We start from the raw sequence: 14,327 nt of genomic DNA, 5'->3' as shown, positions 1-14,327 counted from the left end.
TTTTCAAAAAACGATATATGCGATTGCATGATATATACTAACGGATGCGATCATACCAGCACTAATGCACCGGATCCCATCAGAACAACGCAGTTAAGCGTGCTTGGGCGAGAGTAGTACTAGGATGAGTGACCTCCCGGGAAGTCCTCGTGTTGCATCCCTCCCTCTTTTTTTTTTTTTTTTTTTTGGTTGTTGCGTAAGCCTATATAGTACAAACATAACGTCGTAACTTTTACATCGTGAGGAACCACGCGACCCATAATACCTTTTCGGAAAGCCCCAAGAGTGTTTTCGGCAAGGCAATGGGTCTTCGTACCATTGGACCATTCTGGAGGCCGAATTTTGACGTTTAAAAGTGTTTCAGATGTTTTTTTGTGATCGCGACACAATTAGCTACGAGTACAAGATTATGTTCGGATATGGTTATCTCTTGTTTTTCGCGGTTCGAAGCACGTCCAAGGTGAATAAACCGGTCCACATATAAAGTGGGACCCACATTGAATGATCCCTTGAGTTTTCAAAAAACGATATATGCGATTGCATGATATATACTAACGGATGCGATCATACCAGCACTAATGCACCGGATCCCATCAGAACAACGCAGTTAAGCGTGCTTGGGCGAGAGTAGTACTAGGATGAGTGACCTCCCGGGAAGTCCTCGTGTTGCATCCCTCCCTCTTTTTTTTTTTTGGTTGTTGCGTAAGCCTATATAGTCCAAACATAACGTCGTAACTTTTACATCGTGAGGAACCACGCGACCCATAATACCTTTTCGGAAAGCCCCAAGAGTGTTTCCGGCAAGGCAATGGGTCTTCGTACCATTGGACCATTCTGGAGGCCGAATTTTGACGTTTAAAAGTGTTTCGGATGTTTTTTTGTGATCGCGACACAATTAGCTACGAGTACAAAATTATGTTCGGATATGGTTATCTCTTGTTTTTCGCGGTTCGAAGCACGTCCAAGGTGAATAAACCGGTCCACATATCAAGTGGGACCCACATTGAATGATCCCTTGAGTTTTCAAAAAATGATATATGCGATTGCATGATATATTAACGGATGCGATCATACCAGCACTAATGCACCGGATCCCATCAGAACAACGCAGTTAAGCGTGCTTGGGCGAGAGTAGTACTAGGATGAGTGACCTCCCGGGAAGTCCTCGTGTTGCATCCCTCCCTCTTTTTTTTTTTTTTTTTTTTGGTTGTTGCGTAAGCCTATATAGTACAAACATAACGTCGTAACTTTTACATCGTGAGGAACCACGCGACCCATAATACCTTTTCGGAAAGCCCCAAGAGTGTTTCCGGCAAGGCAATGGGTCTCCGTTCCATTGGACCATTCTGGAGGCCGAATTTTGACGTTTAAAAGTGTTTCAGATGTTTTTTTGTGATCGCGACACAATTAGCTACGAGTACAAGATTATGTTCGGATATGGTTATCTCTTGTTTTTCGCGGTTCGAAGCACGTCCAAGGTGAATAAACCGGTCCACATATAAAGTGGGACCCACATTGAATGATCCCTTGAGTTTTCAAAAAACGATATATGCGATTGCATGATATATACTAACGGATGCGATCATACCAGCACTAATGCACCGGATCCCATCAGAACAACGCAGTTAAGCGTGCTTGGGCGAGAGTAGTACTAGGATGAGTGACCTCCCGGGAAGTCCTCGTGTTGCATCCCTCCCTCTTTTTTTTTTTTTTTTTTTTTGGTTGTTGCGTAAGCCTATATAGTACAAACATAACGTCGTAACTTTTACATCGTGAGGAACCACGCGACCCATAATACCTTTTCGGAAAGCCCCAAGAGTGTTTCCGGCAAGGCAATGGGTCTTCGTACCATTGGACCATTCTGGAGGCCGAATTTTGACGTTTAAAAGTGTTTCAGATGTTTTTTGTGATCGCGACACAATTAGCTACGAGTACAAGATTATGTTCGGATATGGTTATCTCTTGTTTTTCGCGGTTCGAAGCACGTCCAAGGTGAATAAACCGGTCCACATATCAAGTGGGACCCACATTGAATGATCCCTTGAGTTTTCAAAAAACGATATATGCGATTGCATGATATATACTAACGGATGCGATCATACCAGCACTAATGCACCGGATCCCATCAGAACAACGCAGTTAAGCGTGCTTGGGCGAGAGTAGTCCTAGGATGGGTGACCTCCCGGGAAGTCCTCGTGTTGCATCCCTCCCTCTTTTTTTTTTTGGTTGTTGCGTAAGCCTATATAGTCCAAACATAACGTCGTAACTTTTACATCGTGAGGAACCACGCGACCCATAATACCTTTTCGGAAAGCCCCAAGAGTGTTTCCGGCAAGGCAATGGGTCTTCGTCCCATTGGACCATTCTGGAGGCCGAATTTTGACGTTTAAAAGTGTTTCGGATGTTTTTTTGTGATCGCGACACAATTAGCTACGAGTACAAAATTATGTTCGGATATGGTTATCTCTTGTTTTTCGCGGTTCGAAGCACGTCCAAGGTGAATAAACCGGTCCACATATCAAGTGGGACCCACATTGAATGATCCCTTGAGTTTTCAAAAAACGATATATGCGATTGCATGATATATACTAACGGATGCGATCATACCAGCACTAATGCACCGGATCCCATCAGAACAACGCAGTTAAGCGTGCTTGGGCGAGAGTAGTACTAGGATGAGTGACCTCCCGGGAAGTCCTCGTGTTGCATCCCTCCCTCTTTTTTTTTTTTTTTTTTTTGGTTGTTGCGTAAGCCTATATAGTACAAACATAACGTCGTAACTTTTACATCGTGAGGAACCACGCGACCCATAATACCTTTTCGGAAAGCCCCAAGAGTGTTTCCGGCAAGGCAATGGGTCTTCGTACCATTGGACCATTCTGGAGGCCGAATTTTGACGTTTAAAAGTGTTTCAGATGTTTTTTTGTGATCGCGACACAATTAGCTACGAGTACAAGATTATGTTCGGATATGGTTATCTCTTGTTTTTCGCGGTTCGAAGCACGTCCAAGGTGAATAAACCGGTCCACATATAAAGTGGGACCCACATTGAATGATCCCTTGAGTTTTCAAAAAACGATATATGCGATTGCATGATATATACTAACGGATGCGATCATACCAGCACTAATGCACCGGATCCCATCAGAACAACGCAGTTAAGCGTGCTTGGGCGAGAGTAGTACTAGGATGAGTGACCTCCCGGGAAGTCCTCGTGTTGCATCCCTCCCTCTTTTTTTTTTTTTTTTTTTTGGTTGTTGCGTAAGCCTATATAGTACAAACATAACGTCGTAACTTTTACATCGTGAGGAACCACGCGACCCATAATACCTTTTCGGAAAGCCCCAAGAGTGTTTCCGGCAAGGCAATGGGTCTTCGTACCATTGGACCATTCTGGAGGCCGAATTTTGACGTTTAAAAGTGTTTCAGATGTTTTTTGTGATCGCGACACAATTAGCTACGAGTACAAGATTATGTTCGGATATGGTTATCTCTTGTTTTTCGCGGTTCGAAGCACGTCCAAGGTGAATAAACCGGTCCACATATAAAGTGGGACCCACATTGAATGATCCCTTGAGTTTTCAAAAAACGATATATGCGATTGCATGATATATACTAACGGATGCGATCATACCAGCACTAATGCACCGGATCCCATCAGAACAACGCAGTTAAGCGTGCTTGGGCGAGAGTAGTACTAGGATGAGTGACCTCCCGGGAAGTCCTCGTGTTGCATCCCTCCCTCTTTTTTTTTTTTTTTTTTTTTGGTTGTTGCGTAAGCCTATATAGTACAAACATAACGTCGTAACTTTTACATCGTGAGGAACCACGCGACCCATAATACCTTTTCGGAAAGCCCCAAGAGTGTTTCCGGCAAGGCAATGGGTCTTCGTACCATTGGACCATTCTGGAGGCCGAATTTTGACGTTTAAAAGTGTTTCAGATGTTTTTTGTGATCGCGACACAATTAGCTACGAGTACAAGATTATGTTCGGATATGGTTATCTCTTGTTTTTCGCGGTTCGAAGCACGTCCAAGGTGAATAAACCGGTCCACATATCAAGTGGGACCCACATTGAATGATCCCTTGAGTTTTCAAAAAACGATATATGCGATTGCATGATATATACTAACGGATGCGATCATACCAGCACTAATGCACCGGATCCCATCAGAACAACGCAGTTAAGCGTGCTTGGGCGAGAGTAGTCCTAGGATGGGTGACCTCCCGGGAAGTCCTCGTGTTGCATCCCTCCCTCTTTTTTTTTTTGGTTGTTGCGTAAGCCTATATAGTCCAAACATAACGTCGTAACTTTTACATCGTGAGGAACCACGCGACCCATAATACCTTTTCGGAAAGCCCCAAGAGTGTTTCCGGCAAGGCAATGGGTCTTCGTCCCATTGGACCATTCTGGAGGCCGAATTTTGACGTTTAAAAGTGTTTCGGATGTTTTTTTGTGATCGCGACACAATTAGCTACGAGTACAAAATTATGTTCGGATATGGTTATCTCTTGTTTTTCGCGGTTCGAAGCACGTCCAAGGTGAATAAACCGGTCCACATATCAAGTGGGACCCACATTGAATGATCCCTTGAGTTTTCAAAAAACGATATATGCGATTGCATGATATATACTAACGGATGCGATCATACCAGCACTAATGCACCGGATCCCATCAGAACAACGCAGTTAAGCGTGCTTGGGCGAGAGTAGTACTAGGATGAGTGACCTCCCGGGAAGTCCTCGTGTTGCATCCCTCCCTCTTTTTTTTTTTTTTTTTTTTGGTTGTTGCGTAAGCCTATATAGTACAAACATAACGTCGTAACTTTTACATCGTGAGGAACCACGCGACCCATAATACCTTTTCGGAAAGCCCCAAGAGTGTTTCCGGCAAGGCAATGGGTCTTCGTACCATTGGACCATTCTGGAGGCCGAATTTTGACGTTTAAAAGTGTTTCAGATGTTTTTTTGTGATCGCGACACAATTAGCTACGAGTACAAGATTATGTTCGGATATGGTTATCTCTTGTTTTTCGCGGTTCGAAGCACGTCCAAGGTGAATAAACCGGTCCACATATAAAGTGGGACCCACATTGAATGATCCCTTGAGTTTTCAAAAAACGATATATGCGATTGCATGATATATACTAACGGATGCGATCATACCAGCACTAATGCACCGGATCCCATCAGAACAACGCAGTTAAGCGTGCTTGGGCGAGAGTAGTACTAGGATGAGTGACCTCCCGGGAAGTCCTCGTGTTGCATCCCTCCCTCTTTTTTTTTTTTTTTTTTTTGGTTGTTGCGTAAGCCTATATAGTACAAACATAACGTCGTAACTTTTACATCGTGAGGAACCACGCGACCCATAATACCTTTTCGGAAAGCCCCAAGAGTGTTTCCGGCAAGGCAATGGGTCTTCGTACCATTGGACCATTCTGGAGGCCGAATTTTGACGTTTAAAAGTGTTTCAGATGTTTTTTGTGATCGCGACACAATTAGCTACGAGTACAAGATTATGTTCGGATATGGTTATCTCTTGTTTTTCGCGGTTCGAAGCACGTCCAAGGTGAATAAACCGGTCCACATATCAAGTGGGACCCACATTGAATGATCCCTTGAGTTTTCAAAAAACGATATATGCGATTGCATGATATATACTAACGGATGCGATCATACCAGCACTAATGCACCGGATCCCATCAGAACAACGCAGTTAAGCGTGCTTGGGCGAGAGTAGTACTAGGATGAGTGACCTCCCGGGAAGTCCTCGTGTTGCATCCCTCCCTCTTTTTTTTTTTTTTTTTTTTGGTTGTTGCGTAAGCCTATATAGTACAAACATAACGTCGTAACTTTTACATCGTGAGGAACCACGCGACCCATAATACCTTTTCGGAAAGCCCCAAGAGTGTTTCCGGCAAGGCAATGGGTCTTCGTACCATTGGACCATTCTGGAGGCCGAATTTTGACGTTTAAAAGTGTTTCAGATGTTTTTTGTGATCGCGACACAATTAGCTACGAGTACAAGATTATGTTCGGATATGGTTATCTCTTGTTTTTCGCGGTTCGAAGCACGTCCAAGGTGAATAAACCGGTCCACATATAAAGTGGGACCCACATTGAATGATCCCTTGAGTTTTCAAAAAACGATATATGCGATTGCATGATATATACTAACGGATGCGATCATACCAGCACTAATGCACCGGATCCCATCAGAACAACGCAGTTAAGCGTGCTTGGGCGAGAGTAGTCCTAGGATGGGTGACCTCCCGGGAAGTCCTCGTGTTGCATCCCTCCCTCTTTTTTTTTTTTTTTTTTTTGGTTGTTGCGTAAGCCTATATAGTACAAACATAACGTCGTAACTTTTACATCGTGAGGAACCACGCGACCCATAATACCTTTTCGGAAAGCCCCAAGAGTGTTTCCGGCAAGGCAATGGGTCTTCGTACCATTGGACCATTCTGGAGGCCGAATTTTGACGTTTAAAAGTGTTTCAGATGTTTTTTGTGATCGCGACACAATTAGCTACGAGTACAAGATTATGTTCGGATATGGTTATCTCTTGTTTTTCGCGGTTCGAAGCACGTCCAAGGTGAATAAACCGGTCCACATATCAAGTGGGACCCACATTGAATGATCCCTTGAGTTTTCAAAAAACGATATATGCGATTGCATGATATATACTAACGGATGCGATCATACCAGCACTAATGCACCGGATCCCATCAGAACAACGCAGTTAAGCGTGCTTGGGCGAGAGTAGTACTAGGATGAGTGACCTCCCGGGAAGTCCTCGTGTTGCATCCCTCCCTCTTTTTTTTTTTTTTTTTTTTGGTTGTTGCGTAAGCCTATATAGTACAAACATAACGTCGTAACTTTTACATCGTGAGGAACCACGCGACCCATAATACCTTTTCGGAAAGCCCCAAGAGTGTTTCCGGCAAGGCAATGGGTCTTCGTACCATTGGACCATTCTGGAGGCCGAATTTTGACGTTTAAAAGTGTTTCAGATGTTTTTTGTGATCGCGACACAATTAGCTACGAGTACAAGATTATGTTCGGATATGGTTATCTCTTGTTTTTCGCGGTTCGAAGCACGTCCAAGGTGAATAAACCGGTCCACATATAAAGTGGGACCCACATTGAATGATCCCTTGAGTTTTCAAAAAACGATATATGCGATTGCATGATATATACTAACGGATGCGATCATACCAGCACTAATGCACCGGATCCCATCAGAACAACGCAGTTAAGCGTGCTTGGGCGAGAGTAGTACTAGGATGAGTGACCTCCCGGGAAGTCCTCGTGTTGCATCCCTCCCTCTTTTTTTTTTTTTTTTTTTTTGGTTGTTGCGTAAGCCTATATAGTACAAACATAACGTCGTAACTTTTACATCGTGAGGAACCACGCGACCCATAATACCTTTTCGGAAAGCCCCAAGAGTGTTTCCGGCAAGGCAATGGGTCTTCGTACCATTGGACCATTCTGGAGGCCGAATTTTGACGTTTAAAAGTGTTTCAGATGTTTTTTGTGATCGCGACACAATTAGCTACGAGTACAAGATTATGTTCGGATATGGTTATCTCTTGTTTTTCGCGGTTCGAAGCACGTCCAAGGTGAATAAACCGGTCCACATATCAAGTGGGACCCACATTGAATGATCCCTTGAGTTTTCAAAAAACGATATATGCGATTGCATGATATATACTAACGGATGCGATCATACCAGCACTAATGCACCGGATCCCATCAGAACAACGCAGTTAAGCGTGCTTGGGCGAGAGTAGTCCTAGGATGGGTGACCTCCCGGGAAGTCCTCGTGTTGCATCCCTCCCTCTTTTTTTTTTGGTTGTTGCGTAAGCCTATATAGTCCAAACATAACGTCGTAACTTTTACATCGTGAGGAACCACGCGACCCATAATACCTTTTCGGAAAGCCCCAAGAGTGTTTCCGGCAAGGCAATGGGTCTTCGTCCCATTGGACCATTCTGGAGGCCGAATTTTGACGTTTAAAAGTGTTTCGGATGTTTTTTTGTGATCGCGACACAATTAGCTACGAGTACAAAATTATGTTCGGATATGGTTATCTCTTGTTTTTCGCGGTTCGAAGCACGTCCAAGGTGAATAAACCGGTCCACATATCAAGTGGGACCCACATTGAATGATCCCTTGAGTTTTCAAAAAACGATATATGCGATTGCATGATATATACTAACGGATGCGATCATACCAGCACTAATGCACCGGATCCCATCAGAACAACGCAGTTAAGCGTGCTTGGGCGAGAGTAGTACTAGGATGAGTGACCTCCCGGGAAGTCCTCGTGTTGCATCCCTCCCTCTTTTTTTTTTTTTTTTTTTTGGTTGTTGCGTAAGCCTATATAGTACAAACATAACGTCGTAACTTTTACATCGTGAGGAACCACGCGACCCATAATACCTTTTCGGAAAGCCCCAAGAGTGTTTCCGGCAAGGCAATGGGTCTTCGTACCATTGGACCATTCTGGAGGCCGAATTTTGACGTTTAAAAGTGTTTCGGATGTTTTTTTGTGATCGCGACACAATTAGCTACGAGTACAAAATTATGTTCGGATATGGTTATCTCTTGTTTTTCGCGGTTCGAAGCACGTCCAAGGTGAATAAACGGGTCCACATATCAAGTGGGACCCACATTGAATGATCCCTTGAGTTTTCAAAAAACGATATATGCGATTGCATGATATATACTAACGGATGCGATCATACCAGCACTAATGCACCGGATCCCATCAGAACTCCGCAGTTAAGCGTGCTTGAGCGAGAGTAGTACTAGGATGGGTGACCTCCCGGGAAGTCCTCGTGTTGCATCCCTCCCTCTTTTTTTTTTTTTTTTTTTTGGTTGTTGCGTAAGCCTATATAGTACAAACATAACGTCGTAACTTTTACATCGTGAGGAACCACGCGACCCATAATACCTTTTCGGAAAGCCCCAAGAGTGTTTCCGGCAAGGCAATGGGTCTTCGTACCATTGGACCATTCTGGAGGCCGAATTTTGACGTTTAAAAGTGTTTCGGATGTTTTTTTGTGATCGCGACACAATTAGCTACGAGTACAAAATTATGTTCGGATATGGTTATCTCTTGTTTTTCGCGGTTCGAAGCACGTCCAAGGTGAATAAACCGGTCCACATATCAAGTGGGACCCACATTGAATGATCCCTTGAGTTTTCAAAAAACGATATATGCGATTGCATGATATATACTAACGGATGCGATCATACCAGCACTAATGCACCGGATCCCATCAGAACTCCGCAGTTAAGCGTGCTTGGGCGAGAGTAGTACTAGGATGGGTGACCTCCCGGGAAGTCCTCGTGTTGCATCCCTCCCTCTTTTTTTTTTTTTTTTTTTTGGTTGTTGCGTAAGCCTATATAGTAAAAACATAACGTCGTAACTTTTACATCGTGAGGAACCACGCGACCCATAATACCTTTTCGGAAAGCCCCAAGAGTGTTTCCGGCAAGGCAATGGGTCTTCGTACCATTGGACCATTCTGGAGGCCGAATTTTGACGTTTAAAAGTGTTTCGGATGTTTTTTTGTGATCGCGACACAATTAGCTACGAGTACAAAATTATGTTCGGATATGGTTATCTCTTGTTTTTCGCGGTTCGAAGCACGTCCAAGGTGAATAAACCGGTCCACATATCAAGTGGGACCCACATTGAATGATCCCTTGAGTTTTCAAAAAACGATATATGCGATTGCATGATATATACTAACGGATGCGATCATACCAGCACTAATGCACCGGATCCCATCAGAACTCCGCAGTTAAGCGTGCTTGGGCGAAAGTAGTACTAGGATGGGTGACCTCCCGGGAAGTCCTCGTGTTGCATCCCTCCCTCTTTTTTTTTTTTTTTTTTTTGGTTGTTGCGTAAGCCTATATAGTACAAACATAACGTCGTAACTTTTACATCGTGAGGAACCACGCGACCCATAATACCTTTTCGGAAAGCCCCAAGAGTGTTTCCGGCAAGGCAATGGGTCTTCGTACCATTGGACCATTCTGGAGGCCGAATTTTGACGTTTAAAAGTGTTTCGGATGTTTTTTTGTGATCGCGACACAATTAGCTACGAGTACAAAATTATGTTCGGATATGGTTATCTCTTGTTTTTCGCGGTTCGAAGCACGTCCAAGGTGAATAAACCGGTCCACATATCAAGTGGGACCCACATTGAATGATCCCTTGAGTTTTCAAAAAACGATATATGCGATTGCATGATATATACTAACGGATGCGATCATACCAGCACTAATGCACCGGATCCCATCAGAACTCCGCAGTTAAGCGTGCTTGAGCGAGAGTAGTACTAGGATGGGTGACCTCCCGGGAAGTCCTCGTGTTGCATCCCTCCCTCTTTTTTTTTTTTTTTTTTTTGGTTGTTGGGTAAGCCTATATAGTACAAACATAACGTCGTAACTTTTACATCGTGAGGAACCACGCGACCCATAATACCTTTTCGGAAAGCCCCAAGAGTGTTTCCGGCAAGGCAATGGGTCTTCGTACCATTGGACCATTCTGGAGGCCGAATTTTGACGTTTAAAAGTGTTTCGGATGTTTTTTTGTGATCGCGACACAATTAGCTACGAGTACAAAATTATGTTCGGATATGGTTATCTCTTGTTTTTCGCGGTTCGAAGCACGTCCAAGGTGAATAAACCGGTCCACATATCAAGTGGGACCCACATTGAATGATCCCTTGAGTTTTCAAAAAACGATATATGCGATTGCATGATATATACTAACGGATGCGATCATACCAGCACTAATGCACCGGATCCCATCAGAACTCCGCAGTTAAGCGTGCTTGGGCGAGAGTAGTACTAGGATGGGTGACCTCCCGGGAAGTCCTCGTGTTGCATCCCTCCCTCTTTTTTTTTTTTTTTTTTTTGGTTGTTGCGTAAGCCTATATAGTACAAACATAACGTCGTAACTTTTACATCGTGAGGAACCACGCGACCCATAATACCTTTTCGGAAAGCCCCAAGAGTGTTTCCGGCAAGGCAATGGGTCTTCGTACCATTGGACCATTCTGGAGGCCGAATTTTGACGTTTAAAAGTGTTTCGGATGTTTTTTTGTGATCGCGACACAATTAGCTACGAGTACAAAATTATGTTCGGATATGGTTATCTCTTGTTTTTCGCGGTTCGAAGCACGTCCAAGGTGAATAAACCGGTCCACATATCAAGTGGGACCCACATTGAATGATCCCTTGAGTTTTCAAAAAACGATATATGCGATTGCATGATATATACTAACGGATGCGATCATACCAGCACTAATGCACCGGATCCCATCAGAACTCCGCAGTTAAGCGTGCTTGGGCGAGAGTAGTACTAGGATGGGTGACCTCCCGGGAAGTCCTCGTGTTGCATCCCTCCCTCTTTTTTTTTTTTTTTTTTTTGGTTGTTGCGTAAGCCTATATAGTACAAACATAACGTCGTAACTTTTACATCGTGAGGAACCACGCGACCCATAATACCTTTTCGGAAAGCCCCAAGAGTGTTTCCGGCAAGGCAATGGGTCTTCGTACCATTGGACCATTCAGGAGGCCGAATTTTGACGTTTAAAAGTGTTTCGGATGTTTTTTTGTGATCGCGACACAATTAGCTACGAGTACAAAATTATGTTCGGATATGGTTATCTCTTGTTTTTCGCGGTTCGAAGCACGTCCAAGGTGAATAAACGAGTCCACATATCAAGTGGGACCCACATTGAATGATCCCTTGAGTTTTCAAAAAACGATATATGCGATTGCATGATATATACTAACGGATGCGATCATACCAGCACTAATGCACCGGATCCCATCAGAACTCCGCAGTTAAGCGTGCTTGGGCGAAAGTAGTACTAGGATGGGTGACCTCCCGGGAAGTCCTCGTGTTGCATCCCTCCCTCTTTTTTTTTTTTTTTTTTTTGGTTGTTGCGTAAGCCTATATAGTACAAACATAACGTCGTAACTTTTACATCGTGAGGAACCACGCGACCCATAATACCTTTTCGGAAAGCCCCAAGAGTGTTTCCGGCAAGGCAATGGGTCTTCGTACCATTGGACCATTCTGGAGGCCGAATTTTGACGTTTAAAAGTGTTTCGGATGTTTTTTTGTGATCGCGACACAATTAGCTACGAGTACAAAATTATGTTCGGATATGGTTATCTCTTGTTTTTCGCGGTTCGAAGCACGTCCAAGGTGAATAAACCGGTCCACATATCAAGTGGGACCCACATTGAATGATCCCTTGAGTTTTCAAAAAACGATATATGCGATTGCATGATATATACTAACGGATGCGATCATACCAGCACTAATGCACCGGATCCCATCAGAACTCCGCAGTTAAGCGTGCTTGAGCGAGAGTAGTACTAGGATGGGTGACCTCCCGGGAAGTCCTCGTGTTGCATCCCTCCCTCTTTTTTTTTTTTTTTTTTTGGTTGTTGCGTAAGCCTATATAGTACAAACATAACGTCGTAACTTTTACATCGTGAGGAACCACGCGACCCATAATACCTTTTCGGAAAGCCCCAAGAGTGTTTCCGGCAAGGCAATGGGTCTTCGTACCATTGGACCATTCTGGAGGCCGAATTTTGACGTTTAAAAGTGTTTCGGATGTTTTTTTGTGATCGCGACACAATTAGCTACGAGTACAAAATTATGTTCGGATATGGTTATCTCTTGTTTTTCGCGGTTCGAAGCACGTCCAAGGTGAATAAACGGGTCCACATATCAAGTGGGACCCACATTGAATGATCCCTTGAGTTTTCAAAAAACGATATATGCGATTGCATGATATATACTAACGGATGCGATCATACCAGCACTAATGCACCGGATCCCATCAGAACTCCGCAGTTAAGCGTGCTTGGGCGAGAGTAGTACTAGGATGGGTGACCTCCCGGGAAGTCCTCGTGTTGCATCCCTCCCTCTTTTTTTTTTTTTTTTTTTTGGTTGTTGCGTAAGCCTATATAGTAAAAACATAACGTCGTAACTTTTACATCGTGAGGAACCACGCGACCCATAATACCTTTTCGGAAAGCCCCAAGAGTGTTTCCGGCAAGGCAATGGGTCTTCGTACCATTGGACCATTCTGGAGGCCGAATTTTGACGTTTAAAAAGTGTTTCGGATGTTTTTTTGTGATCGCGACACAATTAGCTACGAGTACAAAATTATGTTCGGATATGGTTATCTCTTGTTTTTCGCGGTTCGAAGCACGTCCAAGGTGAATAAACCGGTCCACATATCAAGTGGGACCCACATTGAATGATCCCTTGAGTTTTCAAAAAACGATATATGCGATTGCATGATATATACTAACGGATGCGATCATACCAGCACTAATGCACCGGATCCCATCAGAACTCCGCAGTTAAGCGTGCTTGGGCGAAAGTAGTACTAGGATGGGTGACCTCCCGGGAAGTCCTCGTGTTGCATCCCTCCCTCTTTTTTTTTTTTTTTTTTTTGGTTGTTGCGTAAGCCTATATAGTACAAACATAACGTCGTAACTTTTACATCGTGAGGAACCACGCGACCCATAATACCTTTTCGGAAAGCCCCAAGAGTGTTTCCGGCAAGGCAATGGGTCTTCGTACCATTGGACCATTCTGGAGGCCGAATTTTGACGTTTAAAAGTGTTTCGGATGTTTTTTTGTGATCGCGACACAATTAGCTACGAGTACAAAATTATGTTCGGATATGGTTATCTCTTGTTTTTCGCGGTTCGAAGCACGTCCAAGGTGAATAAACCGGTCCACATATCAAGTGGGACCCACATTGAATGATCCCTTGAGTTTTCAAAAAACGATATATGCGATTGCATGATATATACTAACGGATGCGATCATACCAGCACTAATGCACCGGATCCCATCAGAACTCCGCAGTTAAGCGTGCTTGAGCGAGAGTAGTACTAGGATGGGTGACCTCCCGGGAAGTCCTCGTGTTGCATCCCTCCCTCTTTTTTTTTTTTTTTTTTTTGGTTGTTGGGTAAGCCTATATAGTACAAACATAACGTCGTAACTTTTACATCGTGAGGAACCACGCGACCCATAATACCTTTTCGGAAAGCCCCAAGAGTGTTTCCGGCAAGGCAATGGGTCTTCGTACCATTGGACCATTCTGGAGGCCGAATTTTGACGTTTAAAAGTGTTTCGGATGTTTTTTTGTGATCGCGACACAATTAGCTACGAGTACAAAATTATGTTCGGATATGGTTATCTCTTGTTTTTCGCGGTTCGAAGCACGTCCAAGGTGAATAAACGGGTCCACATATCAAGTGGGAC

At 43.8% G+C, this 14,327-nt stretch overlaps 11 non-coding genes and 17 pseudogenes across 11 annotated transcripts; all 28 read left to right on the top strand.

Moving 5' to 3' along the window:
- The first annotated feature begins 42 nt into the window (after positions 1-42).
- Positions 43-161, top strand: LOC147921995 (5S ribosomal RNA; annotated as a pseudogene).
- A 395-nt stretch (positions 162-556) lies between these two features.
- LOC147921994 (5S ribosomal RNA) lies at positions 557-675 on the top strand (annotated as a pseudogene).
- Positions 676-1,060: 385 nt separating this feature from the next.
- Positions 1,061-1,179, top strand: LOC147921993 (5S ribosomal RNA; annotated as a pseudogene).
- Positions 1,180-1,574: 395 nt separating this feature from the next.
- Positions 1,575-1,693, top strand: LOC147921992 (5S ribosomal RNA; annotated as a pseudogene).
- Positions 1,694-2,088: 395 nt separating this feature from the next.
- Positions 2,089-2,207, top strand: LOC147921991 (5S ribosomal RNA; annotated as a pseudogene).
- A 386-nt stretch (positions 2,208-2,593) lies between these two features.
- On the top strand, positions 2,594-2,712 carry LOC147921990 (5S ribosomal RNA; annotated as a pseudogene).
- A 395-nt stretch (positions 2,713-3,107) lies between these two features.
- Positions 3,108-3,226, top strand: LOC147921989 (5S ribosomal RNA; annotated as a pseudogene).
- Positions 3,227-3,620: 394 nt separating this feature from the next.
- On the top strand, positions 3,621-3,739 carry LOC147921988 (5S ribosomal RNA; annotated as a pseudogene).
- Positions 3,740-4,134: 395 nt separating this feature from the next.
- LOC147921987 (5S ribosomal RNA) lies at positions 4,135-4,253 on the top strand (annotated as a pseudogene).
- A 386-nt stretch (positions 4,254-4,639) lies between these two features.
- On the top strand, positions 4,640-4,758 carry LOC147921986 (5S ribosomal RNA; annotated as a pseudogene).
- Positions 4,759-5,153: 395 nt separating this feature from the next.
- Positions 5,154-5,272, top strand: LOC147921985 (5S ribosomal RNA; annotated as a pseudogene).
- Positions 5,273-5,666: 394 nt separating this feature from the next.
- Positions 5,667-5,785, top strand: LOC147921984 (5S ribosomal RNA; annotated as a pseudogene).
- Positions 5,786-6,179: 394 nt separating this feature from the next.
- On the top strand, positions 6,180-6,298 carry LOC147921983 (5S ribosomal RNA; annotated as a pseudogene).
- Positions 6,299-6,692: 394 nt separating this feature from the next.
- On the top strand, positions 6,693-6,811 carry LOC147921982 (5S ribosomal RNA; annotated as a pseudogene).
- A 394-nt stretch (positions 6,812-7,205) lies between these two features.
- On the top strand, positions 7,206-7,324 carry LOC147921981 (5S ribosomal RNA; annotated as a pseudogene).
- A 395-nt stretch (positions 7,325-7,719) lies between these two features.
- LOC147921980 (5S ribosomal RNA) lies at positions 7,720-7,838 on the top strand (annotated as a pseudogene).
- Positions 7,839-8,223: 385 nt separating this feature from the next.
- On the top strand, positions 8,224-8,342 carry LOC147921979 (5S ribosomal RNA; annotated as a pseudogene).
- Positions 8,343-8,737: 395 nt separating this feature from the next.
- On the top strand, positions 8,738-8,856 carry LOC147921978 (5S ribosomal RNA). Its single transcript, XR_015590178.1, has one exon. It is a non-coding gene; the product is annotated as a 5S ribosomal RNA (ribosomal RNA).
- Positions 8,857-9,251: 395 nt separating this feature from the next.
- LOC147921977 (5S ribosomal RNA) lies at positions 9,252-9,370 on the top strand. Its single transcript, XR_015589987.1, has one exon. It is a non-coding gene; the product is annotated as a 5S ribosomal RNA (ribosomal RNA).
- A 395-nt stretch (positions 9,371-9,765) lies between these two features.
- Positions 9,766-9,884, top strand: LOC147921976 (5S ribosomal RNA). Its single transcript, XR_015590155.1, has one exon. It is a non-coding gene; the product is annotated as a 5S ribosomal RNA (ribosomal RNA).
- Positions 9,885-10,279: 395 nt separating this feature from the next.
- Positions 10,280-10,398, top strand: LOC147921975 (5S ribosomal RNA). The gene has a single exon (XR_015590177.1). It is a non-coding gene; the product is annotated as a 5S ribosomal RNA (ribosomal RNA).
- A 395-nt stretch (positions 10,399-10,793) lies between these two features.
- LOC147921974 (5S ribosomal RNA) lies at positions 10,794-10,912 on the top strand. The gene has a single exon (XR_015589986.1). It is a non-coding gene; the product is annotated as a 5S ribosomal RNA (ribosomal RNA).
- Positions 10,913-11,307: 395 nt separating this feature from the next.
- LOC147921973 (5S ribosomal RNA) lies at positions 11,308-11,426 on the top strand. The gene has a single exon (XR_015589985.1). It is a non-coding gene; the product is annotated as a 5S ribosomal RNA (ribosomal RNA).
- A 395-nt stretch (positions 11,427-11,821) lies between these two features.
- LOC147921972 (5S ribosomal RNA) lies at positions 11,822-11,940 on the top strand. Its single transcript, XR_015590154.1, has one exon. It is a non-coding gene; the product is annotated as a 5S ribosomal RNA (ribosomal RNA).
- Positions 11,941-12,335: 395 nt separating this feature from the next.
- LOC147921971 (5S ribosomal RNA) lies at positions 12,336-12,454 on the top strand. Its single transcript, XR_015590176.1, has one exon. It is a non-coding gene; the product is annotated as a 5S ribosomal RNA (ribosomal RNA).
- A 394-nt stretch (positions 12,455-12,848) lies between these two features.
- LOC147921970 (5S ribosomal RNA) lies at positions 12,849-12,967 on the top strand. Its single transcript, XR_015589983.1, has one exon. It is a non-coding gene; the product is annotated as a 5S ribosomal RNA (ribosomal RNA).
- Positions 12,968-13,363: 396 nt separating this feature from the next.
- Positions 13,364-13,482, top strand: LOC147921969 (5S ribosomal RNA). The gene has a single exon (XR_015590152.1). It is a non-coding gene; the product is annotated as a 5S ribosomal RNA (ribosomal RNA).
- A 395-nt stretch (positions 13,483-13,877) lies between these two features.
- LOC147921968 (5S ribosomal RNA) lies at positions 13,878-13,996 on the top strand. The gene has a single exon (XR_015590174.1). It is a non-coding gene; the product is annotated as a 5S ribosomal RNA (ribosomal RNA).
- The last annotated feature ends 331 nt before the right edge of the window (positions 13,997-14,327 follow it).

This window comes from Camelina sativa, chromosome 18, assembly GCF_030686135.1.
Source record: "Camelina sativa cultivar CO46 ecotype springtype chromosome 18, ASM3068613v1".
NCBI classification, from domain to species: Eukaryota; Viridiplantae; Streptophyta; class Magnoliopsida; order Brassicales; family Brassicaceae; genus Camelina; species Camelina sativa.
This window is presented reverse-complemented; position numbering and strand designations above follow the sequence as displayed.